We start from the raw sequence: 15,401 nt of genomic DNA on the forward strand, positions 1-15,401 counted from the left end.
CCATCTTTCCCCTCACCGCCCATTACCTAAAGTGCACGCAAGGATGTGCACGCCCATGTGGGTGGGATGGCACACACACATGCATGTACATGATGCATGCATGCACACGCCCACAGAAGCAGAACCCATTCAATGCCAAGTACTCTCTGTGCAAACTTTGAATAAATGAAGCATCCATTTAGGCTCCTAAAACGTGGTGAGCATGCACAGGTGCTGTCTGTTCCACTCTTCAACAACAGTACAATGAGCTCCAACTTTTGAAAGTTACAAAGTTATTCCAAACCACTCCCTAACAGAATGAAAATGAAAATAACTTTGAGCTGACAGAACAGGTTAAACAAGCGCTGTATTATTTTTATAACAGTGTTACTGTCTGCCATAGTAACAAATATAAAAAGTCTCACAGGGAGACTGAACAACTCTCTGAACCTTACCTCAGTTGTGTGAGAACCTCTCGACTGCAGCCTGCTGAAAGACTAAAAAATGAGTGTGCAGGACCTTTCTAGAAGTTTATCGTCTGCTGTGAGTGTGTGTGAGCTGCTCAGAGTGTGTGTGCCATACCCCAGAGGAGCGTAGAGAAGAGGATCCGTTGAATAATGCAGCCTTGCTCTCTGCTAGTGGGTGTGTGCGCCTTTGGCTCGTGCCCTGAACTGCTCTCCTGGCTGTCGCTCACTGCACATGTACCTACTGCTGGAGAGGGAGAGAGGGGCGGGAGCAGCAGAGATGGGAAGGTGGGGCTGCTGGGAGGAGTCAGGAGGACTGACTCAGTGTATGGACACACAGAGAGCAGCTGAGCAGCTGAGCTTTATCTCTCCCTGCACTGGCCCTATCTCTTCCTCTCTCATTTCACTCAGACAGAGCCCTCGCAGACAGACTGACCTCAGCTGCCGGTGCAAGCGCTCTGTCACTAAAACGCGGTGACACTGATGATACTGAGCGGCTCCCAGGTGGGTGAAAGAGTGGGAATGTGTGGATCTCGCCCCACTTCTCCCCCCTGCTATCAAGACTGTATTCTTAGCTAGTTTTTCCTTGTAAAAAAATAACTGTGACAGCTGACTCTAAGGCAAATACCTGGAGGCAGAATTTCTGTCTCTCTTTTGTAGAGCCAAAGAAAAGTCCTCCCTGACCTTGGCAAGCATAAACACAACAATACCAGGTAATCAAAGAAGCCCAAAGTGCAAAGAAATCATTGATCACCTCAAAGCAGGGTTCAGATGCTATCCATGGCAGAAAAATAGCAGGTCAGGAGGCTCGTCTGCTGAAACGAAGGAAGAAATAGTCCACAGATATCCTGCATTAGATCCCCAGTACATGACAGGATAATTCCCGCGAGTCATATTGAAAGTCTGAAGGTCTGACAATCAACTTGATTCTGGTCTTATATTTGTCTCCTCTGGGTGGAGTTAATGGCATCACAGGTCCAATCAACTTCTGATGCATGAGGAAAAAAAGACGTGTTCACTGGTGTGTATGTGTCTTCTCACCATGGAAATGGAGGTTAGTCCATTCATGTGTATGTACGTGTGGTTAAACAAGGGGTAAGACAGAGTCTCTGTTTTTGGGCATGGGGCAGGCTCAGGGAGTATCCTGGCTTCACTGTGGCCTTCCAGTGGAAAGGAGCAGTCAGTGTCTGAAGCTGCCTCTCTGAGTCACACATCTCCTCGGCAAACAACCCTCTCAAGCCTCCTCCTCCTCCTCTTTTTACTTTTCCATCTCAAGTTTTCAGCCCTCCTGTTTCCATGGACGTCACACAAAGAGGCCCTGGCTGGCAGACGGAGCATCACTCGTTAACAAGCCTTTTTACAACAATCATTTTCTTTCCTTTACTTGTCTGTGTGCATGAACAATAATTAAAATCACAAATGCTTTCATGTTGAAACAGGGCTGCAAGCGTATGATGCAAACTAGATCCCTGAAGCAGAGATGAATGGTACACTTCTCCCATTATATGTCAAAATGGCAGGGGGAATATAATCATTAAAATCAGGGTTTTAAAACTGTCAGAGTCATACTGCCTCCACCGTTTTTCTGTTTTTTATTAACAGATAAGCAGCGACTTCTACTACCTTGAAATGTTTCAGCTGCTTACTTCCAGCAGTCTTCTTCACAAGAGTCACATGATGTAACTGATGTGTCTTATCAGCTGATCTTACACAAGTTTGGTCATCCTATCTTGAGGTCATCTATCTTGGAGAACCACACTGTGGACTGGGAAAACACCAAAGTCATTCCTTTAGAGAGTAACAAGTACCAGCAGTAGATCAGGGAAGCCACTGAGTTCCGGACACAGGCCTACAGGAATGTGAAACAGGATGAGAGGGGTTACATGTTGACTCATACATGGGATGCTGGCCTCAAGAAGCTGCCCAACAAGCAGGGAGTGGGGATGTTCTGTCAATCAGGACAGGAAGACGGCTGGAAGTCAGCAGCTGAAACATGTCAAGACTTATACGGTACTTAAAAGATTCAAGATGAATTTCTCAATTTTTGTGTTTTGGCCTTTGTGCCTTGAAGAGAGACTGGAAATCTAAGAGGAAAAGTGGGGTAGACATGTATCAAGGGCCAAGGCTCGAAGTCAAACCTACAGCCAATGAAGTGACTACTTTAAATTGAAGTTTTTAATCTCAAAGAGGTTTTCCCCTGGTCAAATAAAGGTTAAATATTTCACATTTCTCAAATTCAGACAACCCTACAAGCTGACCTTGCCAATGTACAAAAATTGTTCTCCATTACTGTTGAACAAAAAAAAAGTCCTGTAATTTGTTGTTTGGCCCAAGATTTCACACTCAGACCAATGGCGTATTACCTATCTTAATGGTACACCACTTGAGAAGGTAGACAAATATCTAGGGTTATGGTTTGATTCTCAGTTATCTTTCAAGATTCAATTCGACTCTGTCATTAAGAAAATAAAAAGCATTTTGGGTCAACTGTATCGCTCTATCACCTGCTTCAATGTTGGACTATGCAGATGTCATCTATCAAAATGCATCAGAAACTAATCTCCATCCTGTCAGTGGCATTTATAACAGCCTGTGTAGATTTATTTTAAGGATGCATCATTGCTTCACGTACGACTCAATAAACTGGTTATAACCTAAATCTAGAAGGCATTTTCATTGGTTCTCATTTATTCTCAAATGTATTTACTATAATTAACCCCCCCATCTCAAACAATACCAAACAAATACAGATCACAGTACAACCTCTGTCACACAATTAATTCATTAGTCTTTGTTCAAAGAATACTTAAAGAGCTTTGACAGTTTGCCTTTCAATGTAAAGCCCCCTCTAACTGGAATAATCTGTCCATTTCACCTAGATCAATCTCTCATCTCTTTAACAAATTTCCCTTTACTCATGTACAAACACTGTGCTCCTGCTTTTAGTTTGACTATAGCCATAGCAACTGTGTAAACATGATTGGTGTTGTGATTTATATCAAATGTTTCTGCTAACATACGTGTGTGTTTCTACTTTATTATGGGTTTGTGTAATTCAGACTTATTGCATACGAATACTGTACATATACCTGTATCCTTAGGTGAGGTGTTTTTCTGTAATGTTCTGTAATGTCTGTATTGTATTTCTCTCATATTTTCCTGTATTGCCTGTGTTTTTATGCTTCTCTCAATATTTTGTAACGTCTTTATTGCACTGGTTGTCTTACAATGTTCCTGTCTTTTCCATATCTTTGTTTGGGACACCCTGGTCATCTCAAGGGGCTATCCCTTCAATAGAAATGTAAATTTATATATAAATAAAGTTATTAATATTATCTAAAAAACATGAATAAAGGCTTCCTTTGTTGAGCCAGATAGAAGTTTGCATTTTTTTACATGTATGACTATGTTTAGAAACTTGCTGTCTTTACAAGGTCACTTTTTTCAAGCTTCTGACAAAAATTTGCATCCCTGGTCTGTCTACAAACCCCCTTGAAATGAGGAAAGTCCCTCCTCTCCTCCTCTTACTAGCTCCGCCTTCCAGAAAATGTTTACTCAAACAAGCGGTTTAGAGGGTTTCCCCTTGGTGACAGCGTGCGGGAAATTCTATTCTGTTCTGTTCTGTTCTATAACCAGCTGTATCTACGTGGCCGCTGTAAACATAAGGAGAGCCATAGCAACATCCACTGCCAGTGGGGGGTGTGGTCAGACACTGAAACAGCCTGTTTCAACAGAGCTGAACCAAACTCCAACATGAGTGTTTTTAAGCAAAAACTTCACAGAAATTTTCTTGGGAGACACCAGTCAAGTGTTGATAACTGTGAAATTGAAGACTAAAGAGGACTGATGAAGGTGTAAAGTCCACAAGAACAGGACGAACATGAGGTTATTGTGACTTTAAAAATGTTAATCCTAAAGTCTAAAAGGTTGTTTTTGTCATGTTTGATAAACTTCTTATCAGTTCTCTGCATTCATGAGACATCTTGATCACTAGAAAGGAACCCAAAACAGAAAGCCTTGAAAAGGAACTGTGTGGAATAACAGTTTTTCAGGGCTGTAACCAGTTACCATTATCAGTGAAAAGAAAGAAATGTTCACCAAAGTATTTAACAAACCCAAATTTAACTCTTCAAATTAGAAGTTTTGTCTTACTAACAGTTCTACACCCACATATTTTCATTTATACAGAGGAAGCTCAAACACTATTGTTTCATAATTTCTTTTCCCCTCAGTCCGTGGCATGACCAGGATACTCAAAGCTGAAAATATTTGCCAAGTAAAATCCTGGTACATATGTGCATATATTTGCTATTCTTTCTTCAAATACACTTTCTGGCCATTTTATTAGGTACTCTCTGCTCGTACTATGTTGAACCCCCTTTTGTCTTCAGAACTGCCTCTCTTCTTGGCACAGACTCAACAAGCTGCTGGAGACACTCCTCATGGATTTTGGTCCATATTGACAAGATGGCATCATGCAGATTTATTAGCTGCACATCCACAGTGTGAATATATTGTTCCACTACATCCCAAAGGTGCTCTATTGGATTAAGATCTGGAGACTGTGGAGGCTACTTAAGTATAGTGAAGTCATTATTATGATCAGGAAAACCAGTTTGAGATCATTTTAGCTTTGTGACATAGCATGTTATCCTTCTGAAAGTAGCTGTTAGAAGATGGGTACAATGTGACCTAAAAAGAATGGGCAAGGTCAGTGAGAACGCTGCTATATTTCTCCGCTTGAAAAATGCAAATATGAAGCAGCATACAAAAAAATACAAATCCTGAAGTTTTTGGCTACAGCTTTCTAAACAGCTTTATATTTTTTTCAAAAATTAAGTGGTTTTCCTCTTTTGAAGATAAAGGTTCTTCTACAAAGTACAGCAGCAGCACTATAGTAAACTTAAAGGCCGTTCTGCAGGCATTTTTGTTAACCTTTCCAGTACTACTCAATACAAAAATAACCACTGCCTTTTATGCTATTATGTAATAACACAGCTTGACATTGTTATTGCGGCTACGTTAATTGGTGCAGCATTAGTCAGCAACAATACTCAGGTAGGCTGTGGCATTAAAACAATGATCAGTTAGTACTAAGGGGCTAATAGTGTGCAAAGAAGATATCCCCACACCATTACACCACCAGCAGCCTAAACCATAGATATACAGCTGAGTGGATCCATGCTTTCATGTGGTTTATGCCAGATGCTGACCCTTCCATCTGAAGGTAACAACAGAAATCGAGACTCAGCAGACCAGGCATTGTTTTTCCAATCTTTTTTGTTAAGGTTTGGTGAGCTTGTGTAATTGTAGCCCAAAATCTTCATAAAATTCAATGTGCTGTACATCCAGAGATGCTCTTCTTTATACCTTGGTTGTAATGAGTGAGATCTGAGTTATTTCTACTTTTGGATCAGCTCAACCCAGTCAGTCCATTTTCTGCCCTCTGACATTAACAAGGTGTTGAGGCCCAGAGAACTGCTGCTCACCGAATACTTTCTCTTTCTGACCATTCTCTGCAAACCCTAGAGATGCTTGTGCACGAATCCCGGAAGATCATCAGTTTCTGAATTGCTAAGACCAGCCCTTCTGGCACCAACAACCATGGCACATTCAAAGTCCTTCAATCACCTTTCTTCACTATTTTGCTGCTCCATTAGAACTTCAGCACATCTACTTGACTATGTCTACTGTATATGCCTAAAGGTACTGGTTGCTGCCGTGTGGTTGGCTGATTTTATATTTGCATTTACAGGCAGTCTCACATAATAAAATGCCCAGAGAGTGCCAGTCAAATAATAAAACTAGAATATGTGTAGCTACAGTTTGGTTTACTGTAAATGACCTTTATAATTCACTAGAGTTAGTGCACATAGTTCAGATTTTAAACTGATGGATCTTTGTTTTCATTATCCAGGATACCTTCCCTCTGCATTATTTAAGATAATATTATTCATAATCTGTGCAATGCTTTAAATGAGAAATCTCATCAATTTTTAAAAAAGCCATCATTTCATAACTACCAACCATCTTCCATCAACACATTTAAGCTTCAGCAGCCTGTCAGACAAACAGTTGGGATCTGAATCCCAGATGCACTCATCAAGTATAAAGACAGGAGCAGGCATGACAGACTGTGATGCAACTCACCAGACAAGCCAGGTAGTGAACAATGTGTTAGCAGTCAGCTTTCTTCCTGTCCCTGTTTTTCTGCTCGTCTCTCCTTCCCTCGCTCTCAGCCCTCACAACATTCCAGGCGGGCAGCAGCCAACAAGGTGTGCCTGTTGTGCAATCTAAAGGTTTTATTTCTCCATTAGGGCGACTCACTTGCTTCTAGCCTGGAAAAAAGAGAGCAATGACAAAGAAGAATATATGAAAACAAATATACCATAGGAGGGTTTCAGATGTGTTTCCACCAAGCTGCTGGGTTGGTTTATTACTTCATGCAGCATTGTATAATAACCCTTGGTGTCTTTCCACTGACAGGTCTGGTATTGTTCAGTACTTTTTGGTATAGTTTGGTATGGTTGGTGCATTTCCATCAAGTCGTCTAGTTTGGTTCAGTTTAATATGGTAAACGCTTGATGCTTTTCCACTACATGTTCTAGTTTGGTTAAGTACTTTTTGTTACTGTAAACCCTTGGTGCATTTCCATAGAGGGCTCTGGTTTGGTTTAGTACTTTATGGTATACTTAGTTTCAGTCACAAACTGCAAGTTCACGCAGGAATAGTATGTCAACAGTGGACCTTTTGTGCTTAATTTATCATCCTTTCCGGTATAAGTCCATGATATTATTGCTTCCGCCATTGGTTGAGTACATTAGGAAGTTCAAAGGTTAATATTTGCTCAAAGGATCTGTGGTTTTATGTAAAATTCTTTGGCTAAATGTCCTCAAAAGTTACTTTTCCTGGTAACTAGTGATGATTTGGGACTGGGAGTCCTTGCATTGTGTTTTATTTTGAAAGAACCGGATATTCTACGGTCGTGACTTCTTATTTTGGAGCCTTCTGCTCGACGGGTATTGACGTGGTTTGGCAGCAAAGCGAAGCAGAATAGAGCAGATTGGCGCTGCCGGTCTTGAGCACTGGCTGTTGAAATGCTCTGATAGACTAGAGAGGGAGCGATTTACTCCGCAGTAAGATTCACCGATGGTTGCAGCATGTGGAAATTGGAGGTTAGTGGTTTTCTGGTTTATTTCAGTTCTTTTTGATACAATAAAGCCTTTGTGTGTTTCCATTGAGGGGTCTGGTTTGATTCAGTACTTCTCAGATACGTTTTGGTACGGTAATTCGGTGCGTTATTGTGGAGGGGTCTGGTCTGGTTTGGGACTTTTGGATACATTATAGTGGGGTAAATCTCGGTATGTGTCCACCAAGCAATCTGGTTTTGGTCAGTACTTTTTTGTACCACTTGGTTTGGTAAACCATGAACTTCCTTGTGTACCACAGCCAACCATACCCTTACTTGGATGGCAGGGGTATAAGCTTTATGGCAAAGCCCCAACATAATAGAGTGACATCATATCATAAGAAGTGCTATTCTTTTGACCGATCAATGACCTGCAGTACACCAACCTCTACCCTTTAGGGTTCAATATATATGCTTGGTACCTCAACAGAAGGGTGCCGAAAAAGTAGTGCAACAAGGATTGGTTATTTTGGTAACTTTCCCACCTTATATAGCGGAAAAAAACAAATAACTGCAGACAGTTCTGACATGAACTGCACCAGATCATTTAGGGCAAATGCACCATAATCTCACAGTCTAATCTATAAACCTGCTAAAATTTGGAAAAGCAAGTAGAATTTCTTGCCCATGCATCTCAATACTCACAAAGCTCGTGTCTTCATCTATTTTTGATAATGTGACTTATCAAGAGGGAAAACTGTATGATTTAACCACTGGGACCAGTGGAGAACATATCTTTCATACAAACCAACACAGTCACCTGCTTGAGCATTCAGGAGCTATTGTCCTAAAGCTGCTCTCACTGCGTTATCTCTTTTATCCAAGAGATCAATGTAGATGTGCTTTAATCATTAATAAAACACTTTTACTGTGTCTTGGTAAAAGCGAGTCTGGCTGGCTTTGGAACACTTCTGGTCTTTCTCAGTGCAGTTTCATAAAAGTTTAATACTATCTTTACCTCTTCATGCAACACAAACAATAAAGGCAAATAATGGTTGCTATGCAAGTCTTTGTTTTGCTTACCATGCAAATTACTCTCAACATGATCACAGCAGCCAGTAGTCTTATGTAAATTCATTTCATAATTTTACATGAAGTCTAGGAAATGTAGAGTAAATATTGACGGGTGACACAATGCGTTATCAGTGATGTGTTCTCGGGTGGGTCTAAACACAATTAAACACAGCACAGGGAGGATCAGAGGCTTGTCTAATTACTTCAGCCAGTAGTCAGAGGAAGTCATAATCCCAGGGGGCGATCGAGAAAAAATGTTCATGGGAGAGAAGACTGACATGCAGGACAGTAATCCTTAACCTCTGGGGTATTTTAAAATCCTTATGTGAGGTATTGCTGCAGGGGAAGATCACACTTCAGGAGCCACACCTGTACAAAGATCACTGCACACATTAAGTTGGTTAAATTTGATTGATTGGGCTCTGAGACTTAGTCTGACAAGACCCACACCATTTATGACTTGGATCTAAGAAATAAATCCACTGGAAATACTCTGATACAACACAAGTCCTGACAGAAATGTGTTAACACCTAGACCCCCCTTTCACTCCATCTTTTCAATAAAGCATGCAAAAAATGTGTCTCCTCTTAGTCATTTTATTTCTAACCTAAACATTGGGCTGTTTGTAACCATATGACCCATTATGTCCCTGTATATTACATTTTAGATTTTACCTCTATTTGTATCAGTACCAAATTGTCTTAACTCAGAGTCATAGGCATTGAGGATATATGGATGCATTGGTTTGACAACGATATTGGCCGATACCGGCTCTGTTGACAAACAAACAGATATCAGTTACTAATGTTTATCCATTGTGTCCAATCAGTGTAATACTAGCATCTGGTATACCTGACTTTGGAATCAAATAACAGATTTTGTACTAGGCAAAAGAAGTTACCTGTTGGACAGGATCTAATCCAACACATGTTGCATACAGTCAGTACATGTGTCACTCAGCAGCCAAGGTCAAGCTCGACGCCATTTCTTTTGTTGGGTCCTTTTGACCTCAGGTGATATCAACCCAAACCCACCGTGGCAGTTTTCAATTCCTTTAGGCTGTGCTTATTTGTCACTTACTCTGCCCTAGAATTGTGGACTTAGTTAATTTTTAAACAGATTATTTTCCCATGTCCCCGGTAATATGCAAGGACATCCAGAGCCCAACAGGGATTGTGTCAATCCTCCTTCCAGCCCAGTGGTGCCCACAGGTGGGCTAACTCACCATTACACACCTTACTTCAGCCTCAATTTCTGGCCCAAGTATGCCTTAAATTCATGCACAGTACTATACATTTTTCACTCATATTAACATATCATTGTGGGGCTGTAAATGTAGGTCTGCAAAATGTACATTAGGATAATTATTCAATAGGTTGTGTTGTCTTTACCCCCTGTATATATGTCTGTTTGTTTTTAGTAGTATGTATTTAAGCAAATCTCATTTATTAAACCATTTAATTCCTCTGTTACTATTTCTACAGTTACCTCTTTTGTTGTTGTTTTCTTTCTTTGATATTATCAGTGCACTGATCAGTGCCAGTACCAGGTCTAAGAACTCATACTAATAAAACACGACAGATATTGTACTGTGTATCATTTTACAGCATCATGCTTGCCTCTTTTTATGTGAATACAAGGGTCAAGTTGAAGCCATGTCTGCAGTCTGGTGAAACTTTAACACAATTGAGGATGCCAAAAGCAGAGCACGCTTTAAATTATGCATAGCTAAAATTTCAGAAGAGGGTGTGTAACATCTGATGAAAAACAAAACTAATTTTCAATCTTAAGAACTGTAAAGATATTATTGAGTATTCCTATTTGTACTCGGTATTAGAGAGTACTTAAATCTAAGTATTTGTAGTTGGCCTGGAAAGGGTGTTATCGATGCATTTCTACCTGATATTTTTATTCATTTGATTTATTTCCTCCTTTTATATTCCTTTAGGTGTCTGCAGTTGATAGGGGATACATGATATTCTATGTCTGTATACTCATTCTCAAATGGGTGTTTGTGTTTAACTTTTGGAACAAAGAATTTTAAAAAAGTATGAAAAATACAACATCAAATTTCTTCTTACATGTTCTTGCAGCAATACATTATTCCAGCAGTAAAAATATGTGAAACTGTTGCTCAAAAGCCTTTCATGTGGTACATTTTTAACATTTTAACTGTAGAACTGAAGTACTTTGCACTACATCTTACATTATATATGAGTGCTTTCTACTCCAATTGAAACGCACAGATTTATATTACCATTTTGTCTGTCTTGATACATCGCCAATATGCACAGATGTATACTTAAAGAGAGAATCATTCTTTGTTGCCATACTGGCCATAAAAAAATCATAAAATGTCTCCTATGAAAGAGATTTGGAATAAACACAATCTTCTTTTCATCTAAAACCCACTTTTAGATTCTACTAATGTGAGCTCGTTTGTAAGCCATGCTAATCAAATTAAATGTTCTAAGTGTTTTAAGCTGATTTCCACAGCTACGGTCTTTTTAAAGAATGAATACAATGCTTTTTGGAATCCTGATATTTTGATTGCTGAGCCGCAGTAGAGGAAATGCATCAAAACAGAAGAAATTCAAACCATTAAAGGGGACATATTTTACCCTTTTAAAACAACTTTATATTGGTCTCAGAAGGGATTCGAACCATTAATCTCCCAGACCGCAGTCAGCAGGGAACTTTCTTCCAACCAAACCTAGGGGGTGCTTACTCCCCATATGACATCATGAGAGGAAACTCTAAGAATGGCTTGTTTCAGCACACATTTTCTGAAAGGTGGAGAAAGAGAGGGTGGAAGGGAATGGATTTTTCTGGTATTTGAGGGGATTGTGGACAAGCCAGAGGCAAATATTTTTGTTAGAGAACCCTGAAAAGGGGTTTTTTGCACAATGTGTTCCCTATAAGAATGTAAATTAGGGAAATAAATTAACAAAAATACAGCCAAACTCTTTCTCAAAACTGAATTTTGCAAAATAAGAGATGTTTATCCTCATCATTTACACTAAAAGTCTCTTAAAATGACTATTTTTACAACTGTTGTGGACAAGAGGAAACAAAATAGCAACTACTAACGTCTATGGTGTTCATAGTGGCATTTCAGTAGCTGTGCGATAAACTATAAATTTATTGAAAGATTCCAACGATATATACAATATAATCAAGTAAACACATCAATCAAAACATATGAATCAGTAAAACTATGCTCACTTATAAAACTGAGAGGAAAACCAACTTTAAAAACTACAGCCTTATAACACATCAACAGATTGAATTAAAGCCTCTAAACAGTCTAAAATCTTCATGAAAGAAAGACTGTCTGACTTGGCTGCTCTATATCTAGCAAGGCACAATGTTGGAAGATGTATTCTGATATTTAACTTTGATGAAAGTTGATCATTAAAAACTTTTGTCACCAAATACACAGACATGGCTTGTCCCCTGAAAAACCCAATAAATGGGCCATCCCCAGTAATGATTTATTGATGATGTTGATGAATGTGTGCTTGACTAGCATCATGGGAGCTACCATCCTGGCTAACAGTTCCCTCAATTTGGAGCTGAAAAGTGAGTCAAGCTGTTATTGGGTTATAATGTTAAAATGATTAATTCATGCCAATTTTTAAGCCATTTCCCTACTTTTCTACCTTTTTAACCACTTCTTTTTGCCACTTTTAACCAATTTTTGCCCTTGATTTCCACTTTTTTTGTCACTTACCATTTTTTTTGCTACTTATTTTTGCCACTTCTAACCCATCTTTCTTGTTTTATAACCCTATTTTACCACTTTTAACCCATTTTTGCTGCCGTTTGCCCACTTTGCCACTTGTTTAACCACTTTAAGTTCATTTCTTGCCACTTTTTTAGCTACTTTTCTACTTTTACTTTAATTCTATCCCTTTCTGCCAATTTTTGTCACTTAAAACAAATTTTTGGCCACTTTATGAATCTTTTTTTGGCACCTTTTGCCCAATTTAGCTACTTCGCTTTTGCCACTTTTCAAAAGTAATTTTTGTCTCTTTTTCACAATTATTCAGTTCCTCTCCATTAAAGTTGTCTAAGTTTCTTCTACTTTATTTTCTGGCATCCTGATGTTTGTGCACATTATGGCCTAGCTATAAAGTTGACATTATCTTCCTTATCTTGAATTTCCAGTGGAATTAATAAAGTATCTATCTATCTAAAAATAAAATATGGTTATCAGAGTTCAATTTAACAACAGATCATGATTTTGCTGACCCCAGTGGACCCACAGTTTGGTGGGGCCCCAGAAAGCCCTCTCCTTTATCCCTTCTTAAGGATGGCCTTGCCAAGAACTAAAGTGTGAGCACCAAAATGTAGTGAAAGTACCAAAAGTTTTAGCCATAATAAAGCTCAATTTAGTAAATTTTTGAAAGAATATTATAGTAAAGGATTACAAAAATGTATCTGTTTATCTATTGATCAATTCATGTTTCAATCTGAGCTCATTCTAAAACCTTTATTCACAACTAATAGCAACAATAAGTCATACTGCACTTTCTATTAATAAATTAGAAGTATTTACTGGTTATTGTATTGCTATCTTTGATTGGAAAAGTGATTTATCACGACAATTAACATAAAAGTGTAATATAATACCCTTATAGAAATTTGATGGTAGTGTTTAAAGGTATACAGTAGAAGACAAAAATAGTCACATAGAGTACAGTTACCTCAGCTGCATCATCCCATTGTCCACAGTCTGTTTTCCTCCTGGATGATGCTGCAGCTCTCACACTGCCTCTCTCTGGCGCCCCCTGTCGTCCCTGTTGAACACAAACATACGTCAAGCCATTCACAAGCACAGAGAAGCTACTAAGCGCCCTCTACCGGGTTAAACCTCGAATGACACCTGGTGGGTGATGATAACTGTAACCAGAGGGTCACAGAGTTCATGAATCGGTTTACCAGCCTCTCTGTCTGTCTTCATAACTCAACAACCGCAAACACAACATACACCGTTTACAGCTCTGTTACACAGCGACACTCAACAGTCCTACCTTCTGTCTTTGCACAGGAATGGAGCTTTTCTGCACTCGGTTAAAACATGTCCCTGTTTTCCACGGCCGCCATTGACCTTTCTAAATGTCGGCAGTCCAGTTAATCATGATGTTATCCACTGGGTCGCTTTTTATTTTATGGAGGGAAAAAGTCGTGGAGGGGGAACCCCGACGAGCCAGCAGCCACCTGCAAATCAACACACTTGATTAGGCTGCCAGTCTCTGCTAATTACAATGCAGCCTACCAGCGCCACCTGGCGGACATAATTAACGCTTTTACTGGGATTATTTTTAGCTGGTGAGGATTCCCCAGGGGTGCAAAGTAACAGACAGCATTTACTCACATTACAGTCATTGAGTAGCCTTTTTGTGTGCTTTTTGAGTAGTTTTTAAAATCAGCTATTTTACTTTTACACACATTTTCAGAGGAATATTACTACGTTTTCCATAGCATCTGTTTCTGAGTACAAAAAAAAGAGAGTTGTGATCTTTTTGTGTGCAACACTAACTTGCCTATTGTTTGGCTTACACTAACACATGACAGTGAGTAGAACACAGCAAGAGAATGGATCCACATCATGTCAAAAATTTGCTGTTAAACTGAACTAAATTCATTTTAATCATCAGGGACAGTGCATGCAGCTTAATATAGTCCCAGTACAGAAGATAAAGCAGATGTACTGGCCAAAATTATAGCCATTGTTAGGCCTTTTAGCAAGCATCTTGTGGTTAGGCTGTTCTCCATGTACACAAGCAGCCTGGTTTCAAATCCAAGTGCAACAGTATGTAGTCAAAACAGCACAGTGTTTTACAGTTTAGTGATATAATAAATACACATGCAACAGGGCATAAGGGTGGCACAGTGGGTGGGGCAGGCGCCTATAAGCAGAGGCTTTTGTCTCAATGGACTGGTTGTGGGATCAATATCCAGTCTTGGTGCATGTCTTCCCCCATTCATATTTCCTGTCTCTCTCCAGCTGTCCTATCAAATAAAGGAAAAAAATATGCAACAATAAAACAAAACATAAATTTTATAACCCAGTACAAATTTTCAGGTGTGTTGCACTTCGTAAAGCACTTTCTTTGGTTCCCAAACATAGTTCTGCCAGGAGGAAAAAAAAAATATTTTTTCAATACTCACTGTACACATACATAGCATCTCCCACAGAATGACATTGTACTTGGGTGGTGTGATGACCATCACATCACCTCTATTTGTAAGTTTAATTTAGTGTTACCTCTCTTAACAGTATTCATCAACATGTCAAAAAGACACCAAATTAAAATCACTCACATTTCGAAATGTTTCAGTTGCTCACCTGCTTTGTATAATCAAAGCAGGTGAGCTGCATTTGTGAAGGCTTATTTTTGAGGTATCGTACCCAGTGCAGGAGTAAAGGATGATATCGGCAACAACAAGCTGCAGGAAAATGTCAAAGCAATGGCACATGAAGCTTAAAATTTAGCAAAAGACATAGCACCTCAATTGGTGCATGCATGGGAGGGAGGGTACTAATAGATGTCTCTCTTGCACATGCAGTAGTGGTGGAAGTTCCAGTTCTTTGTAGTGATTCAGGTCATTTGGCTCAGCTCAGCAAGAAGAGATGACTCCTTCAGCTCCTAAACGGCTCTTCATTTGGATGCCTGTCTTGCTTCATTTGACCTGCTAAATTTAACAACGACATATCATATGATTGATATATGTACAGGTATTTTAC

The 15,401-nt window shown here is 39.3% G+C and overlaps 1 protein-coding gene across 3 annotated transcripts in view; it reads right to left on the reverse strand.

Annotated features, from left to right (window-relative positions):
- lmna (lamin A) overlaps positions 1 to 13,862 on the reverse strand; it is a 60,916-nt gene extending 47,054 nt beyond the window's left edge. Inside the window, exons 1-3 of one of the 3 annotated variants that reach the window (XM_041793128.1) lie at positions 13,684 to 13,862; positions 13,357 to 13,449; positions 6,594 to 6,781 (exon numbers count right to left, since the gene is read on the reverse strand). The gene's annotated coding sequence lies outside the window, so the exon portion shown is untranslated. Of the gene's footprint in view, positions 1 to 434; positions 719 to 6,593; positions 6,782 to 13,356; positions 13,450 to 13,683 lie in introns of those variants that run through there. The other 2 variants (XM_041793127.1, XM_041793129.1) reach the window with 2 other exon arrangements.
- Between the last annotated feature and the right edge of the window lie 1,539 nt (positions 13,863 to 15,401).

This window comes from Cheilinus undulatus, linkage group 8, assembly GCF_018320785.1.
Source record: "Cheilinus undulatus linkage group 8, ASM1832078v1, whole genome shotgun sequence".
Lineage (NCBI taxonomy): Eukaryota > Metazoa > Chordata > Actinopteri > Labriformes > Labridae > Cheilinus > Cheilinus undulatus.